Genomic DNA, 16,148 nt, shown 5'->3' on the forward strand with positions numbered 1-16,148 from the left:
AATTAAGCACCATAGTAACCAAATAATCTCACATAATCCTAGTTACTTTCTTGATTTTTTTTTGTTCTTAAATAATTTTGTTCCCAAATAAACAGCTGCCCCGATTAACTAATGGACCAATTAACCAGAATCCAGTGTACTTGCTTTGGCAAGTCATGCCTGAAATACTGTATCCAATTTTGCTCTATATATATCATAACACTTGCCTTGGATTTCTGAGGTGAGAGCAATGTTTTATGAGGAAAGATTCAGACAGGTGGGTCTGTATTCTTTGGGTTTAGAAAAGTGAGAAGATTTCCTGTTGAAACATACAGGTACTGAAAGTTTTACTGAGAGTTATTTTCTTTGCCTGGGGAATCTTGAACTGGGAGCATGGTCATTGGAAAATTATTGGCACAATTAGAACAGTTTAGTATGAATTTCTTCACGCAGGTCCTGGTAAATCCTTGGAATTCTCAATGTTGTGTTTTATTTTTGTAACTCCAAAACATAAAAACTAATTGAAAGGAAAACAAGGGAACTGAGAACGAGAGTCTAAATTTCATTTTGCTTTAAGCAAGGTGTGCGCATATGACATGCCATTTACATACTTTTACATATAACCTGCAATGCATTATGTAAATAACAAAGAATATTTAATCAAACAATATATTTACAATATTACCGAATATTATTAAAATATTAAGTACACAACACTCCTCCCTGCTTAGCTTAACTCCCAACTCAATATAGAATGCATGCCAATTTATATAAACAAATGCAGTGTGTGATACAACTACTATATAGATATCCACATAGTAAACTTTAAAATGTCCCATTCAGGCCTAAAAATTTAATGGCTGTGGAGGATGTCTTATTCTTGTGAGATAACGTCTTTCTTGGCAAGTGAGGTCATTCTGCATCACAGGAGATTTCTAGCTGTGAAACCATCTCAGGTTCTGGGGCCTTCTCAGTGGTAGTGGTAATTGTTGGAACTGCAGGAAGTGATTCTCACAGCTCTTTCTTCTAGACGTGTTGACATCCCAAACACTGTACGGCCAGCTTCACTGCATGATGTGGAGTACAGTGTCTGACGTCACCATTTCCTTTACATTTTGAAAAGCCACCTCACACTGCTTTGTCCATTGTCATTTTTTCCCCATCTGTAGTAATGAGTTCAAGAGGTGGAGTACAGTAGCCAGGTATGGCAGGAATCTGTTACAGTAATTGACAAATCCAAAAATGGTCTGCAACTGTGACACGTTCTTTGGCCTTGGAGCATCCACCACTGCTTGAATTCTCTCAGCACATTTGTGTAACCTTATGCATCAATCGTGTGACCACAGTAAGTGATGCTTAATTTAAAGAATTCACACTTGTTGCATCACGTTTTGAGCCTGTAATCTTCTAATCTTTTTTAACACTGTCTTGAGATTTTGGAGGTTCCTTGTCATCCTTACCGCTAACAATAATGTCATCCAGGTGACACTGAGTGCCTGGGCAGCCTTGTAGCACCTAGTCCAAAGCTTTCTGCCAGAGTGCAGGTGAGATGGCTGTCCAACAATAAACCTCTTATAGCAATAAAGCCCTTTGTGAGTGTTTATGGTGAGAAACACTTTGGACTCTTCTTTCATCTCTTTCTGTAAGTTGACCTCAACTAAGACCATTCTGCTGAAGTGTTTTCCACCAGAAAGGTTTGCAAAGATATCCTCTATCCTGGGCAGAGAGTATTCAGCACTGGGTTGATGATGACCTTAAAATCACCACAGATCCTGACAGACCCATTCTTCTTGGCTACTGGGACCACTGGCATTGCCCACAGGCTCCACTCAACCTTGGAATGAATCCCTTCAGTCTCCATGTGATCTAGCTCACTGGCTACATTATCACGGATGGAATAAGGAACCGGGTAAGCTTTGTAAAACTTGGGTGTAGCATTTTCACTTAACACTATTTTACCCTTGATATGTTTTGAGTTTTCTAATATTATCCTTGAACACTGCTGTGGCATCAACCAGTACCTTTCTTAATTCGGTTTCAGTTGACTCTTTTGCAGAGAATGTGACATGCAAATGGTGGACGGATCTCCAATCACGTTGTAGTTGTCTCAGCCAGTCACGATCCCACACTGTTGGCCCTCCTTTTTTTTACCACATTAAAGCCCAATGAGGCTTGTTGGTGGTTGTAACTCTCTATAACGAATGTCATTCCCATAGTTCTCTCTTTTCCAGTTCTCAGTTGGATATCTGAAGGCTTCAGTTCAGTGTCTATGAAATGCAATTCAAACTCATTTTGTGGAATGACTGGAACAGCTTTCCCAGTGTCCAATTCCATTTTAATTAATTTGCCGTTCACCTATCATGTAAGCCATATTGTTTGTCTATTGTTAGTTTTCACATTGTAAATCTCAAGACTGTTCAGTTCTGTGTCACTCTCATCATTATCAGATTTTTCATCAACAGCATGCAGATTAGTGCTCTTTGAAACTAAAATTTGACTTTTTATCTTTTTCTATTCCCTGTGCAGTCAATTTATTTTCATCTGCCCAACATGTTCTTGTATGTGTCCTACTTTGTTGCATTTTCTGGAAGTTTTGCCTTTAAGTCGGTATTGGTCTGGTATATGTGAGCCCCTGTCGCAACGATAGCACAACTTGTTTGGCCAGTTAGGTTTCCGTTTAGATGTTGCGATGCCTGGTTGCAACTCAATTGTGTCTCTGTCTGCTGTTTCCATGAATAGCTATTTCAACTGTTTTTCTAAATGTGAGTTGTCTTTCAGTTAGGAACCATTTTTGAATATTTTCTTTTAAGATTCCACAAAATAAATGACCTCCCAGTGCATCAGTAAGCCCATTACCGAACTAACAATGCTCAATTACTTCAATTCAGCTACATATGCTGAATGTCCACCCCTCGGTTTTGATTCTGTTTCTGAAACCTGAAGCGTTCTGCAATCAATAATAGTTTTGGTTCAAAGTGTTTCTGCCTTACTTTCATGATATCAAAAGGCTCATTTTGGCTGGTTAGGTCGAAGCAGTTAAACTTTTTTTTTGGCGCGTGCCTGTGTGCATGTGAGTCTCTGCGTGTGCGTGCGTGCATCCGTGATGATGTCTTTTTCATGGCTTATACAAGGCGCGGAGCGAGAGAGAGAGACTGTGTGGTACGCCACTCCTCACTCAGACATTTTCGCAGTACTTTTCCCTTTTTTTAACGAGGTCGAGTTGTGATCTTGACACTCAACCCGGCACGGATGGAAAGCGTACTCAGGAGCGGATCCGACTGGTTTCGATCCCAGGAACCTCTGCTCCCGGGTCCGGCGCTGATGTCATTGCACCACCAGCCGGCCCAGGAGCAGTTAAACTTCCAAGCAAACCGTATTTATTTCCACCCAACACACTTAGCAAAACTGGCACTCATTTCATTTCTCATTCGCTAGTCCATTTGCTTTAAAATACTGCACAATTTGCTCAGTATATGTTTTCCAGTTATCTCTTGTGCAATTGAATGTATCCATAGTTCCGAAGTTGCCATCCGTTTCTGCTCCTTTTAAAAAAAAATTCAAAAGTTCAAAGGTTCAATTTGATGTCAGAGAAATGTATACAATATACATCCTGAAATGCTTTTTCTTTGCAAAACATCCATGAAAACAGAGAAGTGCCCCAAAGAATGAACGACAGTTAGACGTGAGAACCCAAAATTACCCCCCCCCCAGCTCCCCCCTTCTGCGCGTAAGTGGCGGGGAGCAACAATCCCCGCTCCCCCCACTGGCAAAACAAAAAGCTAGGTGATAGCAAAGACACAGACCTTGCAGTTATCCCAAAGACTATCGCAATTTATCTGGCATTCGGCAACCTACAGATTCTCTCTCTCCCTAATAAGGGAGAGGGAGATGTTCCCCCATTTTCACAGTGAGTGGTAGACATAACAAAAACCCACTGGTTTATGATGTTAAAAAGCCCATTTCGTCACTTCTTACGAGCTCCGTACCCAAAGATCGCAAAGATCTTGAGTCTTCCGGTCCAAGCGAAAGATTTTCCGGCCTCCCCGACGACACACGAGTCTGCTGCTGTGACACTGACCCTCCAGCCACCTGTCTCCAGAGTCCTGTCCTGAGATCTCAGGATTACAGACATTAGGCCGCCTCTCAGACCGAACCCGTGGCGTGCCAAATATTAGCCAGTCCTGAAACTCCGAGGACGGGTCCCATCCCCGCAAAGAACTGAAGTCAATGTGTAACTCCAGGTCAGGGTCTTCAAAAGAACCCTGAAAGAGAAAAATATAGATATTAAAGATGGAAATAGAGCTGTTTTCGAAGATGTAAGCAAAGGAGTCACCGTTTAGCGTCATCTTAACTCGGCCTCTGTCTCCGTGAATTATGATTATTATCACCTGGCACTCACTGTTTTCACACCCTTGAATTTGTCCACTTCCTGCCTTTTTTTTAAAGTCAACTATTTATTGCTGTGCTTTTTTTTAACGTGAACATTTCGCTGCAATTCAACAAGTAAGTAGTTGTCCCAGGTTCATTAAAACTCTATTCATCGCCTCTATTATGTTTTGTAACTCAAAAACATAAAAACCAATTGAAAGGGAAAGGAGGGAGTCAGGAATGCGAGTCTGATTTCATTTTTACTTTAAGTGAGGTGCGCAAGTATGACGTTGCAGTAAAATGATGTATGTCATTTACATACAGTTAAACTCAGAAGTTTACATACACCTTATCCAAACTCATTTAAACTCAGTTTTTCATGATTCCTGCATTTAATCCTAGAAAACATTCACCGTCTTCGGAAGTTAGGATCACTACTTTATTTTAAGAACGTGAAATGTCAGAATAATAGTAGAGAGAATGATTTATTTCAGCTTTTATTTCTTTCATCACTTTCCCAGTGGCTCAGAAATTTACATACACTTTGTTAGTATTTGGTAGCATTACCTTTAAATTGTTTAACTTGGGTCAAACATTTTGGGTGGCCTTCCACAAGCTTCTCACAGTACGTTGCTGGAATTTTGGTCCATTCCTCCAGACGGAACTGATGTAACTGAGTCAGGTTTGTAGGCCACCTTGCTCGCACACGCTTTTTCAGTTCTGCCCACAAATTTTCTGTCGGATTGAGGTCAGGGCTTTGTGATGGCCACTCTAATACCTTGACTTTGTTGTCCTTAAGCAATTTTGCCACAACTTTGGAGGTATGCTTGGGGTCATTGTCCATTTGGAAGACCCATTTGCGACTGAGATTTAACTTCCTGGCTGATGTCTTGAGATGTTGCTTCAATATATCCACATAATTTTCCTTCCTCATGATGCCATCTATTTTGTGAAGTGCACCAGTCCCTCCTGCAGCAAAGCACCCCCAGAACATGATGCTGCCACCCCCATGCCTCACGGTTGGGATGGTGTTCTTCGGTTTGCAAGCCTCACCCTTTTTCCTCCAAACATAACGATGGTCATTATGGCCAAACAGTTCATTTTTTGTTTCATCAGACCAGAGGACATTTCTCCAAAAAGTAAGATCATTGTCCTCATGTGCACTTGCAAACTGTAGTCTGGTTTTTTTATGGTGGTTTTGGAGCAGTGGCTACTTCTTTGCTGAGCAGCCTTTCAGGTTATGTTGATACAGGACTCGTTTTACTGTGGTATACGTACTTCTGTAAGGGGTTTCTTCTTTTATGTTATTGCTAAAGCTAATAAAATGGCTTCTTTGTTATGTTCAAAATAAAATGGCTTCTCTGTGATGTTAACTGCTGAGATAACGGTAGCAGTTTGTTTGGGTTATAATTACTGATAACAGAATTGTATTCATTTGCTAACCAATTGGGATAGATGTAATTCTTTCTTGTGTGTCTGTAAGCTATTGTTTTTGAGGGCTTTGGGCAGAAGGCACGATGGGGACAGAGAGAGGAGACGTGATGAGAGAGATGCTGTAAGCTGGGCGAGGATCAGACCCAAGAGGGAGTCCGAGACCCAGGGCTTTTCGGGAGGAGAACCAAAGAGGAAGGACGTACTGGACGCGCTCTGGTCGACCACCGTGGTTGGTCCCAGGCGGGGGGTCGAGGGGGTCAGAGGGGATCAAATGGTGGAAAGAAGACTCCGTTAATTGAACTCCAACTGTTGTGCACGAAGTGGTTGAACTTTGATAAGTTTGGCGCCTTTTACTTTCCTTTTATATTGTATCTCTATTAATTACATAGTTCCAGTAAGATCTATAAAGTGTGATCTGTAAATCGTACATTGTGTGCTGTCTGTTATTTGGCGGGTGGGGTACATCACACGGCATCCACACAAACTTGATTACCCAGTTTGGAGGGGCCGAAGACTGCTCCCCCTAGACAAAAGTGAGTTGAGTGAGCCTGAGGGTTACCAGGAAGCTACACTTGTCTACCTGTTTCCTCCGGCATCTTCACAAGGTCCTTTGCTGTTGTTCTGGGATTGATTTGCACTTTTCGCGCCAAAGTACTTTCATCTCTAGGAGACAGAATGCATATCCTTCCTGAGCGGTATGACGGCTGCGTGGTCCCATGGTGTTTATACTTGCAAACCATTGTTTGTACAGATGAACGTGGTACCTTCAGGCGTTTCGAAATTGCTCCCAAGGATGAACCAGACTTGACATCATTTTCTGACCTCAATCCGATAGAAAATTTGTGGGCAGAACTGAAAATAGAAAGTGGAAATAGAAGATCATTCATGGAACAGGTTCATCAGCTTTTAGATTTTTTTTATGCTTCTATTTCTTGTATAATTCGTTTTGAGCAAAGGGAAAAATAAGGATGCTGTATAGAATTTTATTTGGATAGCCATCATTTTGGAAGGTCTCCCTGTGTAAGATGATTTACGTTAGTACCCATAGATAGATGAATCACTGGTTGTAACTGAACAACCATCATCTTTCCCCAAGAGAGAACACTTTGACTGTCGGAGAATTCTGTTAATGTAGTATTCAAAGTGTTGGGGGATTAAGTATCTGCAGATTTTAAGATTCTAACTTTATTGTGATTCTTTATGCTGCTGAACTCTGAGAAATAGTGCCACTCATCTCCTTGACAACAGGGTGCCTTGTTGCTTAGTCCACTTAGAATGGAAGTTAAAATTGCAAGGCACCAACTAATGGTAGAAAAGTAAAACATTTTGCAAGTAAATCAGAAATGCTTTGAATTTTCCCAATGGAACTTCATACATTACTAGCCTAGGTCTTGTTACATTTTTTTTCCAGTGATCCATTAATTTCTGCAACAATAGTTTTGATGTGATTACTGTTTAAAACTGGGACAGAGAAGGGACTTTTAAGAAACTGGGTCAGTTTAACTATTAACAGGGATGCAAAATGAACCGGTTAGGTGGATGTAAGATCACACCATTTCTTTCTTTCTAATTTATATTACAATTCAACGCCATAACTTATTCAGGATTATGTTTCCATTAATTTCTGCCATTATCTCATTCAAGATGACATGCACCTTGTGCCAGTCTGAGCAATTAATTTTAATAACAATTTTACTATGAAGACATCTTCTCATTAGGCAACCCTTTGGAATTGGGGATGACTTGTGCCTGTTCTCATTTTGTGTGTTCCAATGTAACTGACAAAGACATTTGCAGATCAGCAGGAGGGTGATATACTTTGTTTCTTGTTGCATTTATGCAGAACTTCTGTGTGTTCCCAGTACATTATGCCTGCAACCCAGTCCGTAGGAAAATATCAAATGAATGTTTTCAATTCTATTTTGTATACTATTTTATAACCTCTTTCTAGAAAAGGTAACTAGAAGGCAGTCAGGACAAGTAAACCTTATTAATTTTTATCCTAAAATAGCTTAGGGCGACTTTAATTTATTCAGCTTCCAAAGATGGGTCAAAAGATCTAACTAGTTCACATTGTTGACTAATTCTCCATTTTCTTGCATTTCTGTAGTTAAGTTCCTCTCAACATTGTTTCTGAATACTTGTTATAATTAGGAGCTCATGTGGACTCATCGTGTGAGAGGTTGAAAGTGTCACCATTCTGTATATCTTTGAATTCCTGAATGATTTCATAAAAAGATTTTGGAAGGAAAAGGACACATTTTAACCCTGCAAAGCAGCATGGGTGTCACTCATAGTCATAGAGAAGAATAGCATAGGAACATGCCCTTCTGTTCATCTAGTCCATGCGGAAACCTTTTAAACTGCCCACTCCCATCGACCTGCACCAGGACCATAGCCTCCATACCCCTATCAACCATGCACCTTTCCAAACTTCTCTTCAACGTTAAAATTGAGCTCACATGCACCATTTGTGCTGGCAGCTCTTTCCACACGCCCACGACCTTCTGAGTGAAGAAGTTTCTCCTCATGTTCCCCTTAAACTTTTCACATTCCACCTCAACCTATGACTTCTGGTTGTAGCCCCCACCCAACCTCAGTGGAAAAACCCTGATTGCATTTACCCTATCTACACCCTCATAATTTTGTATACCTCTATCAATCTTCTACGTTCTAAGGAATGGAGTCCTAACCGATTCAATCTTTGATTATAACTCAGGTCCTCTGGATCTGGCAGCATCCTTGTAAATTTTCTCTACTCTTTCAATCTTATTTACTTCTTTCCTTTAGGTAGGTGACCAAAATTGCACACAATACTCCAAATTTGGCCTCACCAACGCCTTATACAACTTCAATATCGCATTCCATCTCTTATACTCAGTACATTGATTTATGAAGGTGAATGTGCCAAAAGCTTTCTTTACAACCCTATCTAGATGTGATAAGTGAATTATGGACCTCTATTCCCAGATCCCTTTCTTCTGCCACACTCCTCCGTGCCCTACCATTTACTGTGTAAGACCTACCATAGTTGGTCCAACTGAAGTGCAAAACTTCGCACTTGTCTGCATTAAATTCCATCTGTCACCTTTCAGCCCATTTTTCCAGCTGATGCAGATCTCTCTGCAAACCATGATAGCCTTCCTCACTATCCACTACACCCCAGTCTTGGTGTCATCTGAAAATTTGTCCTCAGTCACTATTTCTGAGGACATGTAACCACAAGCAGACCAGTCAGATGTTGCTGTTTCTAATTTTAAGTGACACTTCAGCCATATGGCTGACAAAATTCAGGTTTCACATTTGAATTAGTGTCAGCAGTTGGGAATTAGAGGCAAGAGGATAAGAGGTTTGGCGCAGGATGATGTTTAGGAATTAGGAGCTGGAGTGGCGGTTCTGATGCAGCCACTGTTAGGAATAATTGCAGCAGGAGCTGATGCAGGGCTGTGTTAAAATGTAGGTGGGACAGTGGAGTCATGGAGGGTTTAGCAGGAAGATAAAGGCCAAATAGTTGGTGCAATCAGCGCAAAAGTTCCGGTTGCCTACTGAATAAAGGGGCTTTTTCACCAACAACCTAATGAAATTCTCGATGAACAAAGTGGCATCGACAATGCCTTTCCCAGGCAAAGCGAGTACAGTGCATGAAGACACAGAGGAAAGCTGTGAGCTTTTAACAGTGGTTGTCATACTCCTATGTATGCTGGTTGCATCGAGTGTGTTTCTAGATTGTGATCATTTGCAAGGAAATGAAAGTATTAAATATTTAGTCAGCTGTGAATACTTATTACATAGTAAAACTCTGGTAATCAGCATTTTAGACATCTCATCATTCTTCAGTATCTCAGTCCATGTCAAAGCTACCCATCACATGACAATAGCTTCCTCTGGTGAATTTACTGCGTACTGTTTCAGGTTCTGGTGATATATGCCCATCGTGTCCCAACTCGTACTCCTAAACTTCCCTATACTTGTATACCTTACAGTTCTCAATTTTTTTAAGATCATTAGGTAACATTGTTACTGATTTTCAGGCACTTTTGATTAATAGGCATCCGTTAAGTCTGGCACTTATCAGCCAGCAGAACTTTTGCTGTAGATGCATACAGTATGTTTAGTATACTGCATTGAGAAATGGAACTACGACTTGCCTGCTGGTCGCTGATGGTCTTTCCTGGTGCTCCTAGTTTGCTTCCTTTTTTTGTTATTTCCAACCTTTTGAAATATTACTGTTAAACGTGTTATTACTTACTATGGCTACCAAAGCAGCTTTTGAATCTATTATGGGCTTGCTTCAAAAGCTTTCTACAGACTCGCAAAAGCTTACCGAGGAGTTTCATCAGTTCAGAAAAGAAGCGTCGGCCGATTCACAACAGATCAGCTTTGAAGTTAAACAAATAGGTACAAAACTGGATGTTATTCAAGAAACTTTAATCAAGCATGATAAGAGGATAAAAAAGCATGAAGTGATTATAACGATACTGGATAAGAAAACTAATGATCTGCAAAAGCTGTAGGAAGAACAATCCAAGTCCAGTGGAAAACTGAGACAGAAGATTATTGATTTGGAAAATAGAAGTAGGAGAAACAACTTACGAATCTTGGGACTTAAAGAGTTAACAGAAGGAGCTAATCCTAAGGAATTCTTTGCAAACCTTCTGATGTAATTATTCCCTGATATTATACAGTCTTTATCTTTGATTGATCATGTTCACAGATCGCCTATTTATATATCAACTTCAGAATCAAGACCAAGATCGGTCAGTATATGCTTTCATGAATTTCAAATAAAAGACCTTTTGATTTGTGAATCCTACCGGAAAGGTATGATTGACTACAAGGGTCAGAAGATTTGTATTGTTGAAGATTTCTCATCGAAAGTTATGGAAGAACGTGCAAAGTTTAAAAAAGTTATGGCGGAACTTTATAGCAAAAACTTCAAGCCTTCTTTTCGCTATCCGGCAGCTGAGAATTACAATGCAAGATGGCTCAAAGAATAGTTTCTTACAAATGAAGAGGCTCAAAAGGTTTTAGACTTAGAAATGTAACTGTTTAATATTTTTCAGTATGAATAATTGCTTCTTTTGTTTGGTAAAACTGTATAAGCTTATTTTTTTACTGCTTTTTGCTTTGTCTTGGTTGGAACAGTAATCAACCTTGAATTCTTTGGGGCGGTTCCAGCAGGCATTTCTGGGGGGATGATATTAGTGGGGGTAGGCATCAGCTGCCTTTTGGCTGATTTTCTCTCTTTGGGAGGAGGGAGGAGAATGGGGAGTTCTTTTTTCTTGAAGCTGATTTGGAAATTTAGTCAACTGTGTTGCCTAGTTACCATATCTCAAGGTTTATTGTTTGGGTTTAATATATATTCCTCTGATTGTTGCTTTAACCTTTCTTATAAATAGTTTTAAAATGGATCAATGTATTAATTTACTTAGTTTTAACGTGAAAGGGCTAAATCACCCTGTGAAAAGAAATAAGATTTTTGCCTATACTTACGGTACCCATTGTTTTTCTTCAAGAAACTCATGTACATAAATCTGACAAATCATGCCTTTTTAATCAATGGAGATAATCTCATTTCCATTCTTCGTTTCAGGCCAAAGCCAGAGGAGTTTCGATCATTATAGATAATGAAGTTTCCTTTGTTCAACATAAAGTAATTTCTGATACTAATGGGTATTTTGTTATAGTATCAGGGAAGCTAGATAGCAAATTAATGGTATTTGCCAATGTGTATGCTCTGAATATAGATGACCCAGGCTTCTTTGAGTGTTTTTTTTTTCATTTTTGTCAGATCTGATTCTGTACTCATTGGTGATGGGAGGAGATTTTAATTGTTGTTTAGATCCAGTTTTACATCGTTCATCTTCTAAACTAGTGATACCAAATAAATCAGCTGTGTTTACTAAATCTTTTCTAATGAAATGTGGTATTGTTGATGTTTGGCGTTTTTTTTCATCCAGTAGACAGGGAATATTTGTTTTCCTCTCATGTCCATCATACATATTCCAGGATTGATTATTTTTTATTGATAGCCAAATGATTCCATTAGTTCGATCCTGTGAATATAAAGAGATTGTTGTCTCAAATCATGCTCCTGTGCTCTTATCTTTAAATCTCCCTGGCCTTCCTCAAACAAACAGGTTTTGGCATTTTAATCTAACTTTGTTATTTGATATAGATTTTTTAAAGTTTATGTAGAGACAAATTACTCTTTTTTTTAAGAGAATACATTAGAGGAGACTTCTAGTCTTATCAGATGGGATGCCTTTAAGGCGTATACTAGAGGACAAATTATTTCTTATACTGCAAGTATTAAGAAAAAAGCTAATAAAGAGAGAAGTGATTTAGCTAACTAGTTGAAACAATTAGACCAACAGTATGCCTTGGTTCTAGATCCTGCTTTATATAAAAGGCGTGTTGAAATTAAAACTAAATATGATCTCCTTTTAACTTATCCAATTGAAACTCGACTCCTAAAAGATAAAAGTCAATTTTATATTCATGGAGACGAAACAGCTAAATTATTGGCTAATCAAATTAAAACCTTTATAGCTAAACAGCAGAGTAAAGAAACATGTAAAGCTAATGGTGATAGGACAATTGATCATTTAGAAATAAATGATACTTTTAGAGAATTTTATTCTAGACTCTACAACTCTGACTCTCCTAAGGATAACACTGTAATGAACAATTTTTTAGACCAATTAAACATTCTCACAATCTCTGTTGACAACAGAAAGCAGCTGGAACAACCTATTTCTTTTGAGGGAATTGTTGAGGCTGTGTGCTCATTGCACTCGAGGAAAGCTCTGGGTCCAGATGGATTTTCTGGAGAGTTTTATAAGACCTTTTCCTCACTGCTTATACCTCATTTATGTTCAGTTTTCTCGGATTCATTTAAGTTGGGCAGACTCCCTCAATCTTTTTATGAGGCTTCCATTTCACTTATCCTCAAAAAGAATAAGGATCCAACTGAATGCTCTTCCTATAGACCAATTTCTTTACTTAATGTTGATACTAAGATTCTATCTAAAGTTTTGGCCCATAGGATTAAAAATATTTTACTATCTGTCATTTCTGATAATCAGACTGGGTTTATCAAAAATCGATATTCTCACTTTAATATTTATCGTTTATTAAATGTTATCTATTCTCCTTCTAAAGAGATATCAGAATGTGTGGTATCCCTAGACACTGAGAAGGCTATTGACAGAGGTGCATTGAATTATTTATTTAAAATTCTAGAAAAATTCAATTTTGGACCTGATTTCATTCAATGGATTAAATTACTTTATTTAGCTCCCTCCGCTAGGATTATTACTAATTCTCAGAATTCCAAACCACTTAAGGTTCAAGGTGGCACCAGACAAGGCTGTCCGATGAGTCCTTTGCTTTTTGATCTGGCTTTAGAACCATTAACCACAGCCTGTCAAGAATCTAATGATATCACTGGTATTCTAAGGAGAGGCACTATCCACAAAGTTTCCCTTTACACTGATGATCTATTGCTCTTTATTTCTAATGTTGAGACTTCGGTATCCCATGCGCTTTCTTTACTCTCCTGTTTTAGCCAGTTCTCAGGCTATAAACTGAATTTACATGAGTGAACTTTTTCCTTTGAATAATTGGATATCAACTAATACTAACCTTCCTTTTAAAATTGTAAGAAACCAATGTACTTACTTAGGTATAACAATTACTAAAAATTATAAGTGCTTATTTAAAGAAAATTTTCTTACCCTTTCGAATTATATAAAAGGACACTATCAAATTGATCGCCTCTTTCGTTATCATTGATTGGTCAAATTAATTCTATTAAAATGAATATTTTACCTAGATTTATATATCTTTTTCAGGCATTACCTGTTTTTATCCCTAAATCTTTTTTTTGATTCTCTTGATTCTATTATATCATCCTATATATGGAAAGATAAGTGTTCCAGACTAAACAAAATTCATCTTCAGAAAGCTAAAAAGAATGGAGGGCGAGCTTTACCCAACTTTAGGTTTTATTATTGGGCAGTTAATATACATAATCTTACATTTTGGTTATATTACATTAATCGTGAGGATTGTCCAATGTGGGTTTCTTTAGAAGCTAACTCTGTTAATAAGTTTTCTATTATTTCTCTTCTTGGATCCTCACTTCCTTTATCCCTGAGTAAGTTAACTGACAATTTGGTAGTTAAACATACTATGAGAATTTGGGTACAATTCCAAAAATACTTTGGCTTATTGAGGTTTTCTCTTTCAAGTCCCATTTTTTCTAATTATTTTTTTAAATCTTCTATGATAGATGTGGCTTTTAAAGAATGGGATAGATTAGGTATTAAATGCTTCCAGGGCTTGTTTGTGGAGGGAAGTATCCTATCGTTTGAGCAACTGTCAGCTTACCCAAAACTCACTTTTTTCAATATCTACAAATAAGAGACTTTTTACAGTCTCAAATATGTACATTTCCTAAAAGTCCTGATAAGAATCTACTAGATGTAATTTTTAATTTGAAACCTTTTTATAATGGATCTATATGTAATATTTATAATATTTTGCTGGGAATGAGAAGTGTTCCTTTATATAAAATTAAAAATCTTTGGCAACAGGACTTACAGACTTCAATTTCTGAGGAAACTTGGAATGAAATTTTTAAATTGGATAACACTTCATTGTTATGCGCTCACCACTCTCTCCTACAGTTTAAAGTGGTCCATAGGGCCCACATGACCAAGGATAAGTTGTCACGCTTTTATTTGGATATATCTCCTTATTGTGATAAATGTAATAATGGAGAAGCTTCACTCATTCATATGTTTTGGACATGTCCGAGTCTTGGAAAATATTGAAAAGAGGTATTTCAAACTTTTTCGATACTTTTTAAAGTAAATTTCAAGCCTAATCCTTTGACTGCTTTATTAGGTATTGTTGGAGGAAAGGATATTACTTTGGAGAAATCTGATTTGCACATTGTGGCCTTTACTTCTCTTATGGCGAGGAGGGCGCTCTTGCTTAAATGGAAAGATGCGGTCCCGCCCATTCACGTTCAATGGCTGCATGTTTAAATTTAGAGAAGATTTTGGTGTTTAATCTCTGAATCTAATCAAGACTTTCAAACATTGTGGGGACCTTTTTTGAGCTATTTTTCAAAACCTTTGATTTGCTGTTAAAGCACAGATGATGGCTAATAATATACTTTTTTTCTTTTTTCTTCTTTACTAATCAGCTTCAGTCTAGGTAGTAGGTTAGATTTTTTTTCCATATAATAAATTTACTATATTTCAATATTATGAATAATCAATTTGTATGAATATAAGGTAAGGAGTTTGTATGTGCGATTCAGTATAATGTATTTGATATATTTCTTTTTTCTTGAACTCTGTTTTCTTCTATGTAGAAAATTATTAAAAATATTGAAGAGAAATGAAACTACATTCCATTAATCTTTCAGTCTAACTACTTACTGATAAATTTGTGCACCATGGTAGCATAGTGATTAGCACGACACTTTTATAGCCAGAGGCATTGGAGTTCAGAGTTCAATTTCGGTGCTGTTGTGTTTTGCAACTCCATAAACTAATCGATAGAGAAATATAAGAACCCAGGGATAAATGTGTCTTTTACATATATCCTGTAATGAGCTATGTAAACAACAACGAATGCTTAATCAAACAATATATCTACAAAATTACTCAAATATTACTGAAATATTAACGGCACAACACTCCTCACTACTTAGCTATAAACTCTAACTCATACAGAATGCGTCTCAACTGAATGTGCAGCATATTGGTCTTGTGCAAAAATCTTATGTACATGTATATGACTAGGGTACCTCAAAGTTTTGTCAACGTGGAACAGAAAGAGAGTTTGTAAATCTGATGGGAGTCAAAGCAGAGAAAGAGTGCCAGAGGTGGGGTGGGGGTGTGGGTGCAGACATACCCAGTCTTCAGGCACCAGACAAGGTCATTTGATTCCAAACAATTAGTTTATTGACCATTATAGAATGGCTCTTTGATGCTTCCTGCTTCCTCTCCTCTCCCTTCCCCCTTTCCCAAGCATGATTTCCCTCTCCTTGCTCCCTTCCCACTCTCAGTCCACAATAGAGACCCATATCTGAATCAGGTTTATCATCACATATGTCATGAAATATGTTTTTTTGTGGCAGCAGTACAATGCAATACATAAAATCACTACAGTACTGGAGTAATTTAAAAGTCTTAGACACCCTTGCTATATATATGTGCCTGAGACTTTTGCACAGTACTGTATATGTGTGTGTATATACTGCATATAATATAAAATAGTTCTGTGCCCCCCTCCATAGTAGTTGTAGGAGTTGACTCTGGGACTGCAAGAAGTGATTCAGACAGCTC

This window comes from Mobula hypostoma, chromosome 22 (assembly GCF_963921235.1).
Source record: "Mobula hypostoma chromosome 22, sMobHyp1.1, whole genome shotgun sequence".
Lineage (NCBI taxonomy): Eukaryota > Metazoa > Chordata > Chondrichthyes > Myliobatiformes > Myliobatidae > Mobula > Mobula hypostoma.